Source organism: Grammomys surdaster, unplaced genomic scaffold (genome assembly GCF_004785775.1).
Source record: "Grammomys surdaster isolate TR1022 unplaced genomic scaffold, NIH_TR_1.0 130, whole genome shotgun sequence".
Classification (NCBI taxonomy): domain Eukaryota; kingdom Metazoa; phylum Chordata; class Mammalia; order Rodentia; family Muridae; genus Grammomys; species Grammomys surdaster.
This window is the reverse complement of record NW_021604588.1, coordinates 2144326-2164731: the sequence shown is the minus strand read 5'-3', so window position 1 is coordinate 2164731 and position 20406 is coordinate 2144326. Positions and strand designations below refer to the sequence as shown.

Here is a 20406-nt window from a genome sequence, read left to right as displayed (position 1 = left end):
AATCAACAGGGGAAGCTAGCAGAAAATGGGTATTATTACATCTCACTCTGGATTTCTAACTCATGGCCCAGGGCAGGACCTAAAGATGCACATTTCTAGTACCTTTCAGGGTGGTTCCAAACTTTCAAACCAATGCCTAAACCTCCCTTAAGTAATGGAGTTATAAAGTCATAAATTGGGATGGAAGACCTGGCTTAGAGGTTAGGGGCATAAACTTCTCTTGCAAAGGACAAAGTTCAGTTCCCAGTACTTAGGTTAAGTGGCTTAGAAGCACTTGTAACTCCAGTTTCAGGTAATATGACATCTCTGGCTTCTAAAGGCACCTGCACTCAAATGTGTGCATGCACACCCCAATGTACATAAACACCTAACTAAAAATAAATCTTTAAAAATTAGATCACAGACACCTGCTACCATGCAACTGCCCTGGCGAGAGGAGGAGGATATCCAGAGACCTGCTGCCCACCATGCCACATGGTATGGTCTGGGAAAGATGCCCAGAGTCCTGCCCTCCTCCACCCACAGTACGGGTGGGCCAGACACACACAAATGCCCACCTGCCCTCAAGCCACGCAGTAGAAGGAGGGGGAAGATCTCCATAGACCCACTTGCTGCCATGCCACACAAGCTGACTGTAAACATCTAGAGACCTGCTGGCTGCTATGCCATGCAGCACAAACAGAGGTCACCCAGAGGGCCACCAGCCACTGCAGTGGGAGCCACTACAACGTGCAAGTGTGTGGTGGACAGATGAGAGAGAAAGAAGTGGAACAGTTCTGAGCCTGAACTATTGAAACTTTTCATTGGTTCTTTGTGAGTTTCATATCATGCACCTCAGTCCCACTCATCTCCCTGTCCCTCATATTCACCCTCCAACTTTGCAGCTTACCCTCCAAAAATAAAACATACACACCAACAAAACAAAGTATCGAAAATATCTGGTCATTGAAGCTGTAGTGTATCAGTGTGTCCCACAGTATACCCACAAGATCTAGTCCCACAAGAAACTAGTGAAGGTAGATGGAACTGGAAATTCAAGGGAAGAGAGAAATAGCCTGCTGGAAATAGTCAGCCTGTCACCTGAGGCCATGGTAAAGTCTTAGCTCATGCTGTGGCTCAGGGCCATATCTGTGACTGCAGCTATGCAGAGGCAGGGGTCAGTGTTGATGTCCATAGCTCATATTACCACTAGAGACCATGAGGATGTCCCCAGTCTGGACAGCCACCTGTGACTAAAATGGATGTCATGGGTCTGTACAAACTGGCCCTTCCCTCACTGGTTATGGTATTCTAGAGAACTGGCCCACTGCTCACCTGTGGCAGCACTCAAGAGAGCAGGCCCTGTTGGCAGAAGCACAGGTGAGCTGACTCCTGATGGTGAAGGCCCCTAGAGGCAGCCCCAAGGCTGTGAGAGCTGGCCCAGCCCGTCAGCTGCAGCACTTGGGAGAGTGAGCCTTGCACCTCGACTGGGCAGCACAGTGGAGCTGGCTCTGGAGGTGTGGGTGCAAGTAAGCTGGCAGAGGGCATGAGAGCAGAACTGATCCTGCTCCTGCTGAGGGGGGCATTGGGTGGTTTAGCTAGGGCTGTCTGGAGAGCTCACCCTAGTGGTGCAGATAAGGGAAAGCTGGAGTGCTTACCAGTTCAACTACCACCTAGGCCCAGATCCAGGGCTCTGAGTTGGTCCATCCCAAAATCTACATCATCTTTGAACTGTTAAGAGTGCCATGAAAGGGCCGGCCCTACTGATACAGGGCATCAACAGGGTAACAGGGAGGAGCCCTGTGAGGAGCCAATATTGGTAATATCACAGAAGCCAGAGACCTTGAATGAGACCTCGAACTAGACCAATTACTCATTCCAATGAACAATCACAAGTGAAGATGTATGGATAGATCTTGTGGGTATATTGTGGGACACACTGATACACTACAGCTTCCATGACCAGATATTTTCGATACTTTGTTTTGTTGGTGTGTATGTTTTATTTTTGGAGGGTAAGCTGCAAAGTTGGAGGGTGAATATGAGGGACAGGGAGATGAGTGGGACTGAGGTGCATGATATGAAACTCACAAAGAACCAATGAAAAGTTTAAGTCACAAAAGAGAACCTTTGGGGAAAAAAAGTGGTAAGCTATATAGCTTGTAATTCTAAATATATTTTTAAGTGCTTGCTTCAAGATTTGAAAACTAAATGTCACACACCTTCAGGTTTGACAGTATGTGTTGCATGCCATACTATGGGGGTGGCATACTATATCCATCAGTATTTCTCAGTCAAATAGATGAGGATAAAACTAAAACTTTCACGTTCGTGACTTAGGAGAATAAGGAGCAGTACAGCTAAGCTGGAATGCAACTGGACAGTTCCCTATAGTGTAAAACACCAGAGTATCCCCACATTAGAGAAACTGCGAACATTTTCAATTCATACAAAAACCTTCATGCAATTTTTTAAAAAGCTCTTTTCCAAACTTCCTCAAACTTAGGCTGGAGAGATGGCACAGGAGTTAACTAAGAGCAACTACCTATAGCTCCAGCTACAAAGGATCTTCTCTTCTGGCCTCCCCAGGCACCTGCATACATACAACATGCAGACACATATACACACATACACAAAATAAAAATCTTTTTAAAAATCACTCCAAACTGGAAAAATCTAAATGTCATCTAAAGGATTGAAGACTATAAGCAAAATTTGATGCTCATCTGATGGAAAAGCAACCAAACAATTAGAGGAATACACCACCAACACATTCAAGTTGCCTGATTTTCAAAAGCACTATGGTGAGTTTCCCAAAGAAGCTATTTACAAAAGGTTATATAATATATGCTTCCATTTATGTGAAATCTTTGAAAAAACAAGATTATAGTGGCAAGAATAAGTCAATGGTTGCCAGGGGTTAAAGATAGAAAATGTAACTACAAAGGATTATTACTTGATGATTATTCAATCCAAAGGAGACTCCAACTCTCCAAAGTTCTACAATGATGTGTTCTGGGGTCAGAACGGTTCTCTTAGTTGTGGGACATGAATTTGCAAATGTTAGAGTTCATACAGCGTGCCAAATATGGTAGCACATGCCTGTAATTCCAGGACTTGGGAGGGCTGATGCAGGAGAATTGAGAGTTTAAAAACAGCAAAGGCTATGTAATAAAACCTGTCTCAAAAAAACTAAGTAAGCAAATAATTAAATTCATGGAATTATATAAAAAATTCTACATCAAAAATTTTAAATGAAGAAAATAGAAGATAGGCAAAGCATTAAAAGTTGTTGAATTATTTTCATGTCCATGAAAACTGAAAATACTGTAACCAGCACATCACAGAAGACAAATTTTACAATTATCTATAGGCAAAAATGTACAGCCCACCCTGGCTTATCTTAATTTATTTTAGATATAAATAACTTTTGTTCATAATCATAAAGGTTTTTAGTGGGGGCCTTACTATGGTATGGGGTGTGTGTGTATATGTCAAAGAAAGAGAGAATTCCACACAAAAGAATATATGGAATTCAGCATTCCAAGATCTTTTCATCTTGGCAGAAGTGCATCACTGCCTGTGTAGTAAAAGCAAAGACAATGAGCTATCTAAGGGATGAGAGGAATGCGCCAATCCTCTCTCCCCCACGGAATTCCCAAAGTCAATGCAGCTAGCACCTGGTACAGTGACCTCAATGCAAGCTCGGAGCTGACATTCCTAGGGAGGGATTGACAATAAACCTAGATCATTCCTAAAGACCTAGAATACAGTCCTTTGTAACATAAGCAGTCAGCTGTTTCACTGAAACTAGGGAAGCATGCAACAACTGTGTATGTGTGCTTGTGCGCTCTCTCTCTCTCTCTCTCTCTCTCTCTCTCACACACACACACACACATACACACACACACACACCATATCACACACCAACTATACCACAGCTTCTGTACATAAAATGCACATATGTCTGTGTGAATATAAAAAAAACAAGTCAATCCAGTGTCTTAGTTTCTTTTCCTGTTGCTGTGATAAAATACCCCGACAAAAGCAACTTAAGGGAGAAAGGGCTTATTCTGGCTTACAATTCCATGTTACAGTCCATCATACAGGTGAAATCACAGAGGCAGGAGTCTGAGGAGCTGGTCCTTCACACCACATTCATAATTGTGGAACAGAGAATAATGCATAAAAGCATGGTTACTAGTACTCCTGACAACACCAACTGACATGCTAATTTGGATAGGAGAAATGTCACAAAGCCCACCCCTAGGTGAAGCGCTATAGGTAATCAGTAGATGCCGATAAGATAACGGGAGAATCTGTTTTCTCCCAACATCCAGTGGTCAGCTCTAAATACACTAAAGAGGGTCATGAATTTGAAGAGAGAATAGAGGAACATGGAAGGAACTGGAGGAGGTGGTAATGATGTAAAGTATTCAACAAATTAAAAATGACGAATCTTTTCAATCAATTACCAATACCAACACAATCCCTCACAGACATTCTCAGAGGCTAACTTTAATGCAGATAATCTGTCAAAGGTATGCCAAAGGCTTGCCTTCAATGTGTCAGGTTGACAATACTAATCATCACATATGGGAAGTTCTAAAATGTGTCCCTATCAATAATTTTAATGTATCCATTAGTATCTACTTTTGCCACACACTATAAAAAGAGATATGTGAGTAGACTATAAAAATGAGATCTATGCCCAGGTATATTCCCCAACACTTTAACTCACCAACAGGTCATATTTCAAGTATGGGTCACAACCTCTTTGACTCCTTTCACAGGGGTCACATATCTATCAGACATGCTGTATATCAGATATTTGTATTATGATTCATAACAATAGCAAAATTACAATTATGAATTAGCAACAAAAATCATTTTATAGTTGAGGGCCACCATAACATGAGAAACTATATTAAAGGGTCATAGCATCGGGAAGGTTGAGAATTGCATTCCAGTTCAGGGACAATGTAGCACTGTAAGACATTCTGAATGAAAAACTACATATTATGGGCTCAAGATCTGTTTGTTTTGAGTGCAGAAAGTATGTTTGCATTAAATAAAGTGCTGAGATAGCAAAAATAGGAGGGAGGTAAAGAAGACTCGATTGAGAAAAGCCCTGAAGCCACACCAAGAACTCCAGATTTAGCTAGTTGGCAACTAGAAAATGTTAAAGAGCCATGAGAAGCCCAGTATGGTGACAGACAGATGAACTCTCAGCTCCTGGAAGGGTGGGAGCAGGAGGACCAGAAGTTCAAGGTCATCCTCGGGTATACAACCAGCCCAAGTTAAAACAAGTGGAAGACAAAGAAAAGGCAAGGAGCTAGTCAATGAAGAAGAGTTTTGGGAGGTTTTTATTTTTGGTTTGCTTGCATTATGTTCTGAGTAGCTGGACTGTAGGTGTGCATTACCACAGCCAGTTTATATGGTCTTAAGGATTAACCCAGGGCTTTCTGCATGTCAGGAAAGCTATGAAGTACAACAATAATTCTTTGAAGTTTCTGTTTTAAGTAAGTATGTATTTCTAAATGGCTGGATTAGGAAGATGTAGTCACATATGTACACTAAGGAAATATAAAACAAAAGGTCACTAGTAGTTAAATAAGGATCAGTTAGTTTCAATATACCAAGTATTCACTCAGGTCTCCCAAATATAAGTATCAAGAAAGTGTATTGGTTGTATTAGTTAATTGCTTTGCTCTTTTCAAATCATTCTTAGCTTCTCATGCATTCTTGCATTTAACCTTGCTAAAAACTGGAACATGTGTGCTGTATCAAAAAGCCTTATTTTTACTTGGTCTAAGACTTGGGAGAAGCTCCAGGGCGGTTACAAAGCTGCCTAGTGGCTTGAGAGGTTCATTCTGGTGGAGGTCCTGAGGTGGGCTGGTGCAGAGCAGAGGAGGGAGCCCCTTGAAGGCACAGACGCCTCCTAGTCGCGCTTGAGAGTGAGGTGCTCAGAGATCCACACCCAGAGATGCCTGGTACACGGCAGTCTGCGCTGACTGTGGCCCTGCCAGCCTACGGAGGTTGGTCAGGTGGATGCCATCTTCTTGATGAGCTTCACGTCCTCATCCAGGAAGTGGCTTTCCAAGACATCACAGAGATGAGGGTCTGTGCGGGCAGAACCCAGGGCATGCAGATCCAAGAGGGCCAGGTTCAGGTTCTTCTCCGAGGCCAGGGCAGCTTCCATGGCCTCCTAGGTTTTACCCCATTTATCTTGAGATGGCTTCTGCACATCCTGGAAGAGTGCACAGCCCCCGCAATAGTTCTGCGACTTGAGGAGACACTCAGGGCCCTCGAGCTTCTCCTCGGGCAATCTGCAGAAGTGGCCCATGCTCTCTAAAGCCACATCGTTCTGATAAAGAAGAAGCCCAGAGAGAGGTAGGTGTAGGAGGCCCGCAGCTGCAAGCTGACCAGGCGGATCACGGCAGCTTCCACTTCAGTGGAACAATTCTGACGAATCTGAGAGGTCATGGCGGATCCAGAATAAGGGGCTAACTGTGAAGATGGTGTTGACTGGTCCTAGTAGCGAGGAGATGGTCCCGGAGGCTGCGACTGGAGAGATTTGTAAGGCAGCATCCCTAGGTTTGTTCAATCCAAACACTGTTGAAGCAAGACACAGATCCACACGGGACCTCTAAGGTGCTGCTCTAAGGGAAACTGCTCTTAATCTAAGACACAGATACCAAAAACAAGAGTGTGACAAATTTACTATTTGGTAAATACAATTTGTGGTGGTTTGAATAGGAATGGCCTCCAAGACTGGTGTGTTTGAAAGCTTTGCCCATAGGAAGCAGCACTATTAGAAAGTGTGGCCTTGGAGTAGGTGGGACCTTGTTGGAGTGTGTTACTGTGGAGGTGGGCGTTGAGGTCTCATACATGCTTAAGCCAGGCCTAGTGTGGCATTCACTTCTGCTGCCTAATGATCAAGAAATAGAACCCTCAGCTCCGTTTCTATCACCATGTCTGCCTGCATGCTGCTATGTTTCCCACTATGACAATAAAGAACTAAGCCTCTGAAACTGTAAGCCAGCCCCCAAAAATGCTTTCCTTCTAAGAGTTGTTGTGGTCACGGTGTCTCTTCACTGCAATGACACACTAAGTCACAGTTTGAATTAATTTTCTCTGGGCCTGATCCCATGCCTTCCGTTTAGACTGTCTATTTCTCAGCTTAGTTTTTTCATGTCAGCACGCTGCCCTTATCTAGTGTCAATGGGATACACATAAAGAGCCAAGACTGGTTTTATTCATTTATTTATTTATTTTGTTTAGACATGAACAAGTCTGACCATATAACTTTGCAAAGATTCCCTCACTTGCATTCAAGTCTCAACTCTCACCTGCACACGAGATTCTTTTGCAAAGTTACTGCATTTCTCTACCATTTTCTTTTTGTCAAACTCCTGATGGCTACTCCATGCTTTGGACTTACTTCAAGTGTTAAATCTCAGAAGAGTCATGAATTAAATGGAAGATGGGAAACTGAATAATTTATATCAGCATTAACTTTTTAAACTTAATGTTTTGGGGGAAGTTATGTCTGCTGAGGACAAATGTTCTGCTGCGACTGGTGCTCACTCACCCTATTAACTACCGAGCAACCGTCTGCATCATCACACTGACAGTTCACTACCTTCCTCCCAATAATGCATTGGATGCTCACAGTAAGTCTGCTACCACACCCCCAGCAGTCTGTTGCTCTCCACTTTCTATGGGGTTTTAGCTAGATACCATGGAAAATACAAAGCTGAAAGATACTGAGATTCTGTTCTTAAGGAGATTGCTGTCTTAGAGTTTGGGGGGCATTTTGAAAAGTTTACCTTATACTGTTATGAAGTACAACAACCACTTAATCATATTACATCTAAGTACAAGGATATCGAAATACAATTCTGTAAACTCCCTGTGACACAGCAAATTCTTTTTATAGAATCAAAAAACTCTTCTGAGAAATAATAAAATCACGGTCAAAACCCCAACTCCAACCTCCACTGGTCACAGATGCTCATACTGATTATCAGAGTCTTTCCCAAGAGCCAGGCATGGTAGCAAATCTGCATCCCAGCACCCAAGAATTTGAGGCACTGAGGACCATGAGTTCAAGATTTGAACTAGAGGAACCACAAACAGCTTTAGAACTGATGGGATTCAGCCCACTAGTTAGCACAAGCTAGATGGGCATGGCTCGGCGCTATGCCGATATGGTGGCGCTATGGTGGAGTTATGTATCCTGAGGAGTGCATGCTGTTGTGAACCATGGTTCGGCATTGTTACCCTCGAGGCTACCATATCCCTCCTGATCATTGAGTTGTATGACAACACTGGGCAGTGTCACTGGCACTTACAATAATAGTGACTGATCTTTTTTAGGCATTGCTGCTGAAGCAGATTAATGATTCAATTACCACCTTCAGAAAGAACTTGAGATGTAGATGGTTGGTAAAGTTAGGTTAAGATGCTGATATTATCAATAGTTTCTACATTTTTTTTTTTTTAAGTTTCAGTTTTCCTATTGGCTCTAAGCAGAAAACAGAATGCAGCGAGAGGGTTTTACTCCTCTTGCAATGCTTTTCCCTTTGCTGCTCTGTGAAACCTCTTAAAGGAGTTTTTGTTTTTAAGATTTTATTTATTTTATGTATGTAAGTACACTGTCAGACACACCAGAAAAGGGCATCAGATCCCATTACAATACAGGTGGTTGTGAGTCACCATGTGGTTGCTGGGAATTGAACTCAGGACCTCTGGAAGAGCAGTCAGTGCTCTTAACTCCTGCGCCATCTCTCCAGCCCTGGAGTTTTTATTTAAAAACAAAAGTCAGAAAAAAAAAATATGAGACAGATTTTTTGGGAGGCTTTTTGTCTCTAAATTGTTGTTTGAAATTTAGTCACTAGTAAGGCAGAAACATACATGGTACAGTAGTAATAAGCTGCCAAGGCTCCAGACAGACAGATGATACCCAGCTAGTTCTACACTGATTCCTTGGCCCCATTGTACAGGCCTTCTGTTCCGTTCTCTGCCCAGATCAAGAAAGCATACCACACATACGCGAATTGGTTAAACGCCAGACTTCCACTGCCAAGAAACAAAAACTTAGTATGTATCCAGAGGCTTCTTCAGAGTCTTAGAGAGATGGTTAAGAGCACCTGCTTTTACAGAGGACCGAGGTTTGATCCCCAGAACTCAATATTGTCTCACAATGGTCTATAACTCTAGGTACACAGAATTCAACACCCTTTTCTGAACTCCACCACCAGGTATGCACATGATCCAGACATACATTTAAGCAAAAACACTTAGACATACAGAATTAAAAGAATAAGTTGGTTGTTGGCACACGCCTTTAATTTCAGCACTCTGGAGACAGAGGTAAGTGGGTCTCTGTGAGTTTCAGGCAAAGCAAGTCCAGCACAGCCAAGGCTCTGTTATACAGAGAAACTCTGTCTCAAAAATTCATGAATAAATAAATGGATGGATGGATGGATGGATGGATGGATGGATGGACAGACGGACGGATAAAATGTTGTGGACCATTAGAACAGTCATGTTTAAAGCTAAAGGCTAGTTTATTAAATTTATCTATAAATAGCAAATTTATTATTTATTAAGTAGTTAATTCATTAATAAACTATTAAGGGGTAGGCCGAGAGACGGAAAGGAGAACTCCTCTCTGTAAGTGGATGTCCTTAGGAAATAAGCATCTTGCTTTTAATTGCAGTCTCTTGCCAGACAAATATCCTGGGAAGCTTTACTGCTTGCTGCTTAGCATGTTGTGCTTTCTAAGTCTAACAAATGAGAGCATGCGCTCGTGCCCTAGGCCACCAGGCTAACAAAAGGGAACAGTGATGTCAAACTAGACTGCATACAAATTAAATTCTTGCCATAGCCTCTAGAGTTGAAAGAAGGACTTAAAAACTTGATGAAAATCAATTATCATCCATTCTTAACATATTTTAAGCAATTAAAATTTTCTTAGAAGTTCTATTTGACATCTCACTTAGGGAGATGAAGGCAGATGTCTAACATATTAAGGTAGCATAGAACACAATTAAAAGGCTATTACTGGCAGCAGTCAATTTTAGTTCTTAGTGTTGCTATATTTTCCTAGTATGTTAGTCAGGGTTCTCTTGAAAAACAGAACTGATAAAATGAATATTTTATACATTATATATGTATGTGTATGTACACACGTGTATATACATACATATACATGTATCTTTCTTCTTCCAGGTAGGAAGAAGGATACAGGCTGCCACCAGCAAGTGTGGCCCATATTAGAGGTAGATCATCCCACCTCCAAAGATCTGAATTAAAGGCAGGTTTTCCCACTTCAAATTATTTAATTAAAAACACTCCTTCACTGGTGTACCCATCACTTTGGTTTTAGTTAATCCCAATTGTAGTCAAGTTGACAACCAAGAATAGCCATCACAATGAACTTAAGAAAATTCAAGGAGTTTAGTTCATTTAGGAACAAAATTCTACTTTTGATGTACAGACCTTAGAAGGAAATGAATCAAGGGAAATTAAGCTTTATTTTTGCTTTAAATCAGAGTCTCATATACCCTAGGCCAGCCTGAATTTTCTATATAGTTGAGAGTAACTTTGAACTTTGAGCCTTTTGATATCACCTCATCAGTGCTGGGATTACAGGCTTGCACTACCACATCTCACTTTATGTAGCGCCAAGGATTGAACACAAGGCTTCAGGGATCTAGGCATGCACTAGACATGCTGGAGACAAAAGAGGAAGAAAAAATTCCCTATTTCTAGTGAGTAAGCAAAGAATAAAAACACTGAGTGTAACTCTGAGGTAGAGGCAGGAGAAAATCATTCAGTCAAGGTCATCCTTGGTTACACAGCAAGTCTGAGGGCCAACGTGAGATAAATGACACCCTGCCCCCAATCCTACCCAAAACTGAATAAAGTATTTGCCATAGTTGGTGACCTGAGTTTATTCACCAGAACCATACAAATGTGGGAGGAAAGAACCACGTCTACAGTTGTCTTCTGACCTCCACACTTGTATCATGGAACACATGCATGCAGACACACACACACACAAATGCATGTACAAATACACAGAAATAAACAAAAAACATTTGAAGAAAATCACTAAATAAAACAAAAATCACTATAAAAGGTAAACAAAACCACACAAACAAAAATTACTGTTGGAGCCCTGAGCCCTGGTTGCTACACTAAACACCCCGATTATTTCAAAGATCCAGTGAGATCTAACCCAACCCTTGAGGCTTCTGCCAAAATGGCACAAGCCAAGCTCTAGGAATAGTCCTGGAAGACCCCTCCCAACTACAGGCTCCTCAAACGGGATGTAAAGGAGTCCCCCACTCTAGGCCACAATGGTAGTCAGGTATTGCTGCCATTTTTCACTATGTGCACAAAGGTTCTAATAAACATTAGGTAAAGAAATGTGGGACTTAACTGCAATGACTTGACTTCATTTGTGTTTTAAGATGTATTTATTCATTATTTATGAGTACACTGTGGCTGTCTTCAGACACACCAGAAGAGGGCATCAGATCTCATTACAGATGGTTGTGAGCCACCATGTGGTTGCTGGGATTTGAACTCATGACCTCTGGAAGTGCAGTCAGTGCTCTTAACCACTGAGCCATCTCTCCAGCCCGACTTGACTTCATTTTAACAGTTAATCCATTTAATTGTGGAGAGCAGCTAAAGGTCACTTTGTTGTAAATCTCAGGTAGTATATAAAAAAAAAAAAAAATCAAAAGTGTTGAAAGGAACTTTTATGCTTTTTACTTCTCTCTCTCTCTCTCTCTCTCTCTCTCTCTCTCTCTGTCTCTCTGCGTGTGTGTGTGTGTGTGTGTGTGTGTGTGTGTGTGTGTGTGTGTGTTTCTGAATGCAGGTCAAAGGACAATTTGCAAGAGTCAATTTTCTCCTTCAACCATGTGAGGACTGAAAGAATACAGGTCATCATCATGTGTGGTGGCAAACATCTTTACCAGCTAAGCCATCTTGCTGGCAACTTTTGAGATTTTGATTTTTAAAAATGGAAGCCTTTTCCCCTGAAAATTGACACACATTAAGTATTAACAGATTATGTAACAAGTTGCAAAGTGGCTTTTTGGTCATGCATTTTATAATAACTGGCCATGGTCCTCTCAGACATCAGTAATCAAGGGGGAAAACAAAGCTACTAAGAATGTTTTTCCTAAGTAGTTGAAGGTATACTAGAGTACTAACTGGCTGCCTTGTCTGGCCTCAGTAGGAGAGAATGTACCTAGTCCTGCAGTGACTTGATATGCCAGGGTGGGTTGGTACCCAGGGGGGTCTCCCCTTCTCAGAGGAAAAAGGGAGGAGGGGATAAGGGGAAGGACTGTGTGAGGGGGTCTGAGGGGTCTGCAATTGGAATGTAAAGTGAATAAATAAATTAATGGTAAAGAAAAAGAAGCAAGAAAAAAAGGTATACTGGGGTAAAACAGCTTTCTTATATAACATCCATATTATGGACTCATGAGTCAGGGATCCTACTTATTACGTATGTAATATGTTCTGTATATACTTGCTGCTAAACATACTACTGCATCTGTAGGGATATTATTACATACAGAACAATATACAAATTCAGACCAAAAGGCTGCAGTTCCAATACGTCAAAACCCCACTGACATCACAACTGTATCCAGGCACATCCTCATTTAAACTGTCGATCTTATAGCCTACTTTGCCAACCACCCCCCTTTTATGTAAACTAGTCTCTTTTTTTTTCCCTTTAGTTTTGAAATTTAAAATATCAGTATAGGTACCTATATCTAATACCTTTAAGCAACAGAGACAGGGACTGTAGTCCAGGCTGTGCTCTTTGCCTCTGCCTGCAGGGTGTTAGACTACAGGTACTACATTCTTTAAAACTTCTTAAAAATATCAAGCATTTATTATGTTATTCTATATAACATCACTTTTGTTACTAGCAAGACTTTTTGGACATAAGTTGTATAGTGTATATTTCTAATCAGATAATGATTTTTAGAGTCATAAAATATACATTAATAAATTTTGTGACATTTCAATGCAAATGTACTTGGAAAGACCTTGATTTAAAAAGAAGATTGTATAAAGATTCAAATAAAGCAAGAATTAGTATTCAAGGATTTGAATATATGTGTATTGATAAGCATAAAATTTCTCTGTGGCTGTAGAATTAAATTGCTCTTTAAGGCAAGATAAAGGGAAAGGGTATTAGATGTGGTGGTTTATGCCTGTAATGTCTAGAAAGAGAGAAACAGGAGGATCAGAAGTTCAAGGCTAGCCTGGAATACAGTGAGAGCTTGTCTTAAAACAGAAGCAAAAGTAAATAAAAGTAAACTAAAAGGGAAGAAAGGGATAAGTACACCACAAACAGGAACTCATGCCAATCCACTGTGACGCCGCAGTCATCACATCTCAGCCTGGTAGCTACGATCAAGTGAAATGCAGCCAGAACTTTAGTGACAGAGTATTGACAGGTAATTAAAGCTCTGTGCTTATTGCTGCTGCTGCTGTTATCATTACTATTATTACTGTGCTGTTATTATATTATTACTGGGGGCACGCCTGCTATGGCGCTCATATGGAGGTAGACTTAGTAGACTCTATTCTTTCCTTCCAACTTTATGTGGGTTCCAGAGAGGAACGCAGGCTGTCAGGCCTGCCCAGCAAGTGCTTTACCCACACAGCCATCTCACCCTGCTTTTTAAAGGTTAAGTGATAAATAACAGACTGAGAGCCACGTACGTAAAGTTATTTCTGTAGAATTAATCCCTGGCCATTGCAGGTAGGAATATAAAAATGGATTGACCACTATATGAACACAAAATTAGCATATTCCTTTCCTAGGTATACACTTTTTAAAAATGAAAACAAGGACTAGACAGATACCAGAAAGGCATGCTTAATAATAGACAGAAAGTGGAAAGAACCTAAGTGCCCACCGATGGATTAATAGACAAAATGTGATACACACAAACAGATAAACAGAAAAAATAAACAAGGTTCTGAAACATGCTGTAGGGTGCTGGACCTTGACAATACTCTAACACAAACTAAACACTTAACAACAAATATTACATTTACACAAAATATCAATCCAAGCAAATTCATAGTGCTAAAGAGGCCACCAGGGGACATGAGCAATGTCACACCTATTCTAACAAGGCCATATCTCCTAACAGCGCCTCTCTCTATGGTCCTATGGGGGCCACTGTCTTTGAAGCCACCACACAGTTTCATGCTATTAATTAAATTCATAGTGTGTGACCATTACTGTTGTCTACGTCTAAATTTTTTTCACCAACCACCGTGGACAGTCTTATCACAGGATTGGGATTTGAGATAGGAAGCTCAGAATTACAGAGTTTGCCTTCATGTGGAGGAGTTATCTGTGGAAGATTGGCTTTTTATTTTTTATAATTCCTTGACTCTGTATAAAAAAAAGTTCAAGCCAAAAGGTGGGGGGGAGCCACTTTTAATATGCTTGAAAGTTCCTTGACTGTTTTACCTAATTGCTCTCACAATTAGGAAACACATAGGAAGCATAAAACTGTATGGTAAAATGATTGAGATTACGTACTTTCAAATGGAAGAACATCTTTTAAAAGCTTTCTGTGAGAACAACTTACTGAGTCACTAATTCTAAGGAAAACACACGGCACCAACTGACGTCAGGATACAGAAGAAAAGCAGAGCTGATGGGAAGGGGAAACTGGGAAAAAACTGCAGTTCACAATCACATCTAAGCAGGAGGATATCTCAGTGAGTCACCAGTGGGAAATGTACAGAACTCAGCTATACTTATCTAGAAGGTATGGCTTACATAATTCAGTACAATTATTTAGAGTGCACAGATAACTCCTCCACATGAAGGCAAACTCTGTAATTCTGAGCTTCCTATCTCAAATCCCAATCCTGTAATAAGCATCCACATTACACTAATTATGACTGTTACAATACCTACTCACTAGAATTATTTATAACTGATTATTTCACAAGTCAAGTGTCTAAGCAATTTTCACTTTGAAAGGGCAAGGAAGGGCTAGTTCCAAGGTACAACACTGCCTAGCATGCTGATACCTCAGTTCAAGCTCTAGTACAACAGAAGACAAAGAGAAAGCCAAAGGAGCAGGTTCTTCATTTCCAGGATACTCTATAACATCACATAGTATAAATACTAGGAAATTCAAGAAACAGAATTTTAGTTAATTTTTAAATTTTTATTTATTTATTTATTTTTAATATTTATTTATTTATTTTATTGACGAGTACACTGTAGCTGTCTTCAGACACACCAGAAGAGGGCATCCAATCTCATTACAGATGGTTGTGAGCCACCATGTGGTTGCTGGGATTTGAACTCAGGACCTCTGGAAGAGCAGTCAGTGCTCTTAACCGCTGAGCCATCTCTCCAGCCCTATTTATTTTTTTATTGCAAAGCATCTGTCTGTCAAGATGACTCAGTGAGTAGAGGAAGTTGCCCCCAAACCTGACAATCTCAGGATACATATGGTAGAACAAGAGAACCAACTTCTCTAGCTGTCCTCTGACCTCCTCACTGTGATGTGTAAATGCCACACACATACATTCACAATAAATAAAAATGGTGGGCTAGAGTTAGGGGGAGACTAAGGTAATAATAAGCCATTGTCTTGGTCCTCAAGAACCTCACATCCTAGGACCAGAAAGATGGTCCCGCAGGCATGCACCCAAGCCTGATGACCCGAGTTTGACCCCTGGGGCCCACATCTATTAAGGAGAGATTCAATTCCCACAAGTTACCCTCTGACCCTCACACATGTACTGTGCCTTCTCAGTGCCCATACACATATACACACAAATAAATAAAATAAATGTAGTTTAAAACTTTTTAAAATAACCTCATGAGGCTAAAGAGACAGCTAGTGGTTCTGAGTACTTAGTGTTCTTTGCAGAGGAGCAAGGTGCAGTTCTCAGCGCCCACAGGACAGCTCACAACTACTGAAACTCCAGTTCTATCAGATTCAGTGCCCTCCTCCGACCTCCACGAGCTCGTGCACATGGCGGGCACACACATGCTCTGGCACAGGCAGCACATGCACAAGAGCGCACATAGACATATGAAATAAATGTTTTAAAAAGATTAAAAAAAAAAAACCTTTACATACTAATAGGAGAAACACAAAAACAAATCAGCCATTATAACATAACCAAGTGCTTTTGGGATCATAGAGCAGGAACAACGACTAGTTAAGCTAGATGTGGTAGTCTATGAATGTAATCCTAGCGCTTGGGAAATGGAGACAGAAGGATCTGGAATTCAAGACCAGCATCAACTATATTTCAAGTTGCAGGTCAGTCTGGACTAAATGAGATGCTATCACAAAACACAAACAAAAAAAATAAAGAAAAAAAAAGTATGTCTACTAGTACAGGCAAAAGTAAAGGGCTCTTGAAAGAATTCTTAAAGCTGGGTAGAGGGTTCAGTTGGTCAAGTGCTTGATGCAGCAGCATGAGGAGTGAGAACCTCAAGTACCATGCTAAAGCCAGGCAGACACAGCAGCCCACCCCTGTAACTGCTGACCAGAAAAGCAAAGACAGAAGGATCCCTGGGGCATTCCAGCCAGTCAGGCTAGCTGAACCACAGAGTTCAGTGAGAGACCTTGACTCAAAGAAAGGTAAATAGATACTAAGAAAGACCCACATACACACACACACACATTCTCAAACTCTAGCCTACAGGAGCCCACGCACACACAAACATATACGTGCACACGAGCACTCTTGGCTTGAGTCAATGAAAGCTGGTAAGCAGGAAGAAATAGGAAAAGAAAAGAAGAGATCTATTCCCGCTTGACCACACACCCACCGTGGAGGCGCTGTCAGGAAGACTGGAGGAGGCAAAGCAGAGCTGCTGTGCCTGATGCTTCCCAGCTACAGCACTACACGGCAGGGAGCACTGACAGTCTGCCTCCCTCTTCCCTCTTGCTCCCGAACAAGACTACTCTAGGACAGATCTGTAAAGTCTCAGTTCCAGCAGCAGGTGGACAGGGGCCAGAGGAAAGAGGAGCTCCTATTCTCAAAGTGCTATGGATCGATTCCGGGGTGGAGTGGGGGTGGGGGTGGATTATTTTCAGGGGCTGTAACAATACCATAAAGATAAAACCAGAGCCTAGTAAAACATCTGGTAAGATGGGTAACTTGTATATCACATACATCTTACCATACTTTTCTACTTCAGCAAACATTTAAAAATGATAAATGTTGGTCCACATTATATTTAACAATTCCTCACCATTCTTTCAAAGTTACAGAACTCTTCCAGGTCTTCTCTCTACCACAACAACGAAAGTGCAAAAATACAATTAAAGAGCAAAGTATTATCTCATTTAAGAATGGGGGAAAATTATGTATCAAATAGACAACTCAATACCTAATCTTATCTTTGTCACTTGTAATGATGCAAGCTGCCACCACAAAGAATGCACATGCATTTGTCACACACATCCTAACAGCACAGCTGCCTGCTCAGGCACACTGCTCAAAGACTGTTACACTCCTCCTTGGTCTGTCTTCCACCAGCCTAAGGAGAGATTAAAGAAAACGGTCATATGTGAGCCTCTGGCATGTGTATATTCACAAGAAGGTCAAGCTAGGTCAACACTCGTAGTCAATCCCTCCATCACCCTTAATAGCCTCAAGAAGGCAGGCTGGCAAATAGGCTCAGCAGGTAAAGGCACCTGCTGTCAAGTCTCATGACCTGAGTTCAAATCCTAAACCCCACATGATAGAAGAAAACCAATTCCTCCAATTTGTCTTCTAAGCTCTCTATACACACACACACACACACAAACACACACACAGATTCCTTCTCTTTCTCCCCTTCTCCCACTCCCTCCCCCCCCCACTTTTAAAAAAAAGAATCCTAAACAAGAAAATAATTGAAAAATGACCATTTTTCAAGTCTCAGGCTTGGGTTGCAGCTCAGTGACACAGCACTTGTACAAGACCTGGGCTTAGTCCCTCAGTGTATGTGTATATGTATGAAAGATTGTCTGGAATAGGGGCTGTCATGATTTGAGATTTCCACTTAGGTACAAAAGCAGAGACATTATTTTACTTTGGTAAAGGCATACTCATAATCGGATTAATGAAGTCCGAGTCTTGGAAAAAATCCCCTAACTTCTCCAGACTCTATCCACAAAACACACATAAAAAATAATTCTTATGCCATTTGGACATTTTGAGGCTACTGCAACAATCAAGAAACACTTTGTGGGGTACTGCAGAGATGGCTCAGCAGTTTAGAGCACTTGCTTTTCCACAGGACCTGGGATGGGTTTCCAGCATTCATCTGGTGGAACTCCAGTTCCAGAGGATCTCGCACCCTCTTCTGACCTCCATGGTCACATACCCACTGGACTTACATACATGCAGATAAATACCCATACACATAAAATAAAAGTAAATAAATTTGAAAGAAAAAAACAACAGCTGGGTGTGGCAGCACACACGCACTGAGGGACTGAACCTAGGTCTTTTTTTTTTTTTTTTTTTTTTTTGGTTTGGTTTTTCGAGACAGGGTTTCTCTGTGTAGTCCTGGCTGTCCTGGAACTCACTCTGTAGACCAGGCTAGCCTCGAACTCTCGAACTCAGAAATCCGCCTGCCTCTGCCTCCCAAGTGCTGGGATTAAAGGCGTGCGCCACCACCGCCCGGCGAACCTAGGTCTTATACATGCCAGACAAGTCCTGTGTTACTGAGCTGCAACCCAAACCTGTGACTGAAAAATAGTCAGGAACAAAATAACTTTCTTCTTCAGGATTTTTTAAAAAAAAATTTAGTGTGAGTTTAAGGCCAGCCTGCTCTACATAGAGTTCCAGGACAGCCAGGAAGACAGACTCTGTCTCAAAAAACCAAACCAAACAAACATTTCTATGTGGAGCTGGAAAGATGGCAAAGCCCTTGGGTAAGGATCATGAATTACAACTCCAGATTCTATTTTTTCTTCTGACCCTTGCAGGCACCTGCATACATGTGCACATAACTACACATAAACACAAATGCATGCACACACACATACAAACATACATTTTAATGTACCTAAAAAATTTTAATGTACTGTCTTAGTACATTATTAATTATTAGTACTTACATCCATTAGCTCATTCAGAGAGAGTAAAACAGTCATCGAAACACTTCCACAGCTGTGACACACTAGGCATCCTTCCTCTAGCTCAGTTCTGACACTATTCTCCAGAGATGGCCTCAGAGACCACTGGTTGAGGGCTCAGTCACATATAACTATTGCTCACTTCTGGTGCTAGTACACCAGGGTTCTTGTAACACTTTCCTCTGGGGTTTGTCTAATTTGCTAAGGGTATCTAGAGAAATATTTTATGCCTATGTGTCCTATTTTTAAAATATAGACTATCATAGGAATAAACATCAACAAATGAAGGATGAGACAAAGGACATAGAACCTCTAAGCCCTGCAGGAACCATTTCTCTTTATACACTCAGCTCTCAGAAATCTGAAGGAACCCAGTCCTCTTAGGCTCATGGAGGGTTCACTATGTAGGCCATTGGAAACAAACTTTGAACATCGATTAGAAATGGTAACATAAATTAAAGTTTGAGCCTGGGGCTATAGCCCAGTGGTAAACACTTTGCCTCACATGCAATGCTGGTGTGTGATTCCATGAAGACAACAAAGCAAACTGCTCTAAATGCAAGCATTATAATTGTTTTTTCTTGTTGTAGTAGTCTGAGAAAAGTACATTTTACTACAAATAATTAAGAAAGTATAAGACAGAATATGGTCTTAGATGAATCAATCCTATTTCACCGTTTAGTCAGGACAGACAACCAAGAACTTCACTTAGTAGTTGGGAGAACTAGTTAGGAAAGTTGATCCACGGGAATACAGTGCCTTTTATTCCACCACAGCTGCTATCATGGGAATAAATGCTAAGTCATCCAAACCAGACGGACAAGTCAAAGGCCCAATTTCTCATTCCCTATGTCACTGGGGAAATAAGGCTAAAACAAATGTACAATGAGAATGTCAAACACAACACTAGCACTCAACACTGTTGGATCTGGTAGCCTGTAGAACTATCTCCCAGGCCCCCTTCATCTTCAGACAAATACATACACTGTCTTATCCCACATGCCTAATTTCCATTTCCAAATCTCTCAGGACTGCACAGACCTTCTCCCATTTGTTGTAAACTAGCATAAGTCAGGTGAACTGAGTTAAATTTGGTAATTCAGTTAACCTTTATTTATTAACAGAATGAAACAGTATGCAGGAAAATTTTATAATCATCTCACACAGAAAACCGTGTGTGTGTGAGACAGACAGACAGACAGACAGACAGAGAGAGAGAGAGAGAGAGAGAGAGAGAGAGAGAGAGAGAGAGAGA

The 20406-nt window shown here is 41.3% G+C and overlaps 1 protein-coding gene and 1 pseudogene across 4 annotated transcripts in view; both read right to left on the bottom strand.

Annotated features, from left to right (window-relative positions):
- The window catches only part of Abl2 (ABL proto-oncogene 2, non-receptor tyrosine kinase), an 82440-nt gene that overhangs the window by 36650 nt on the left and 25384 nt on the right, over window positions 1-20406 (bottom strand). The window lies entirely within an intron of this gene.
- Window positions 5921-6465, bottom strand: LOC114613113 (annotated as a pseudogene).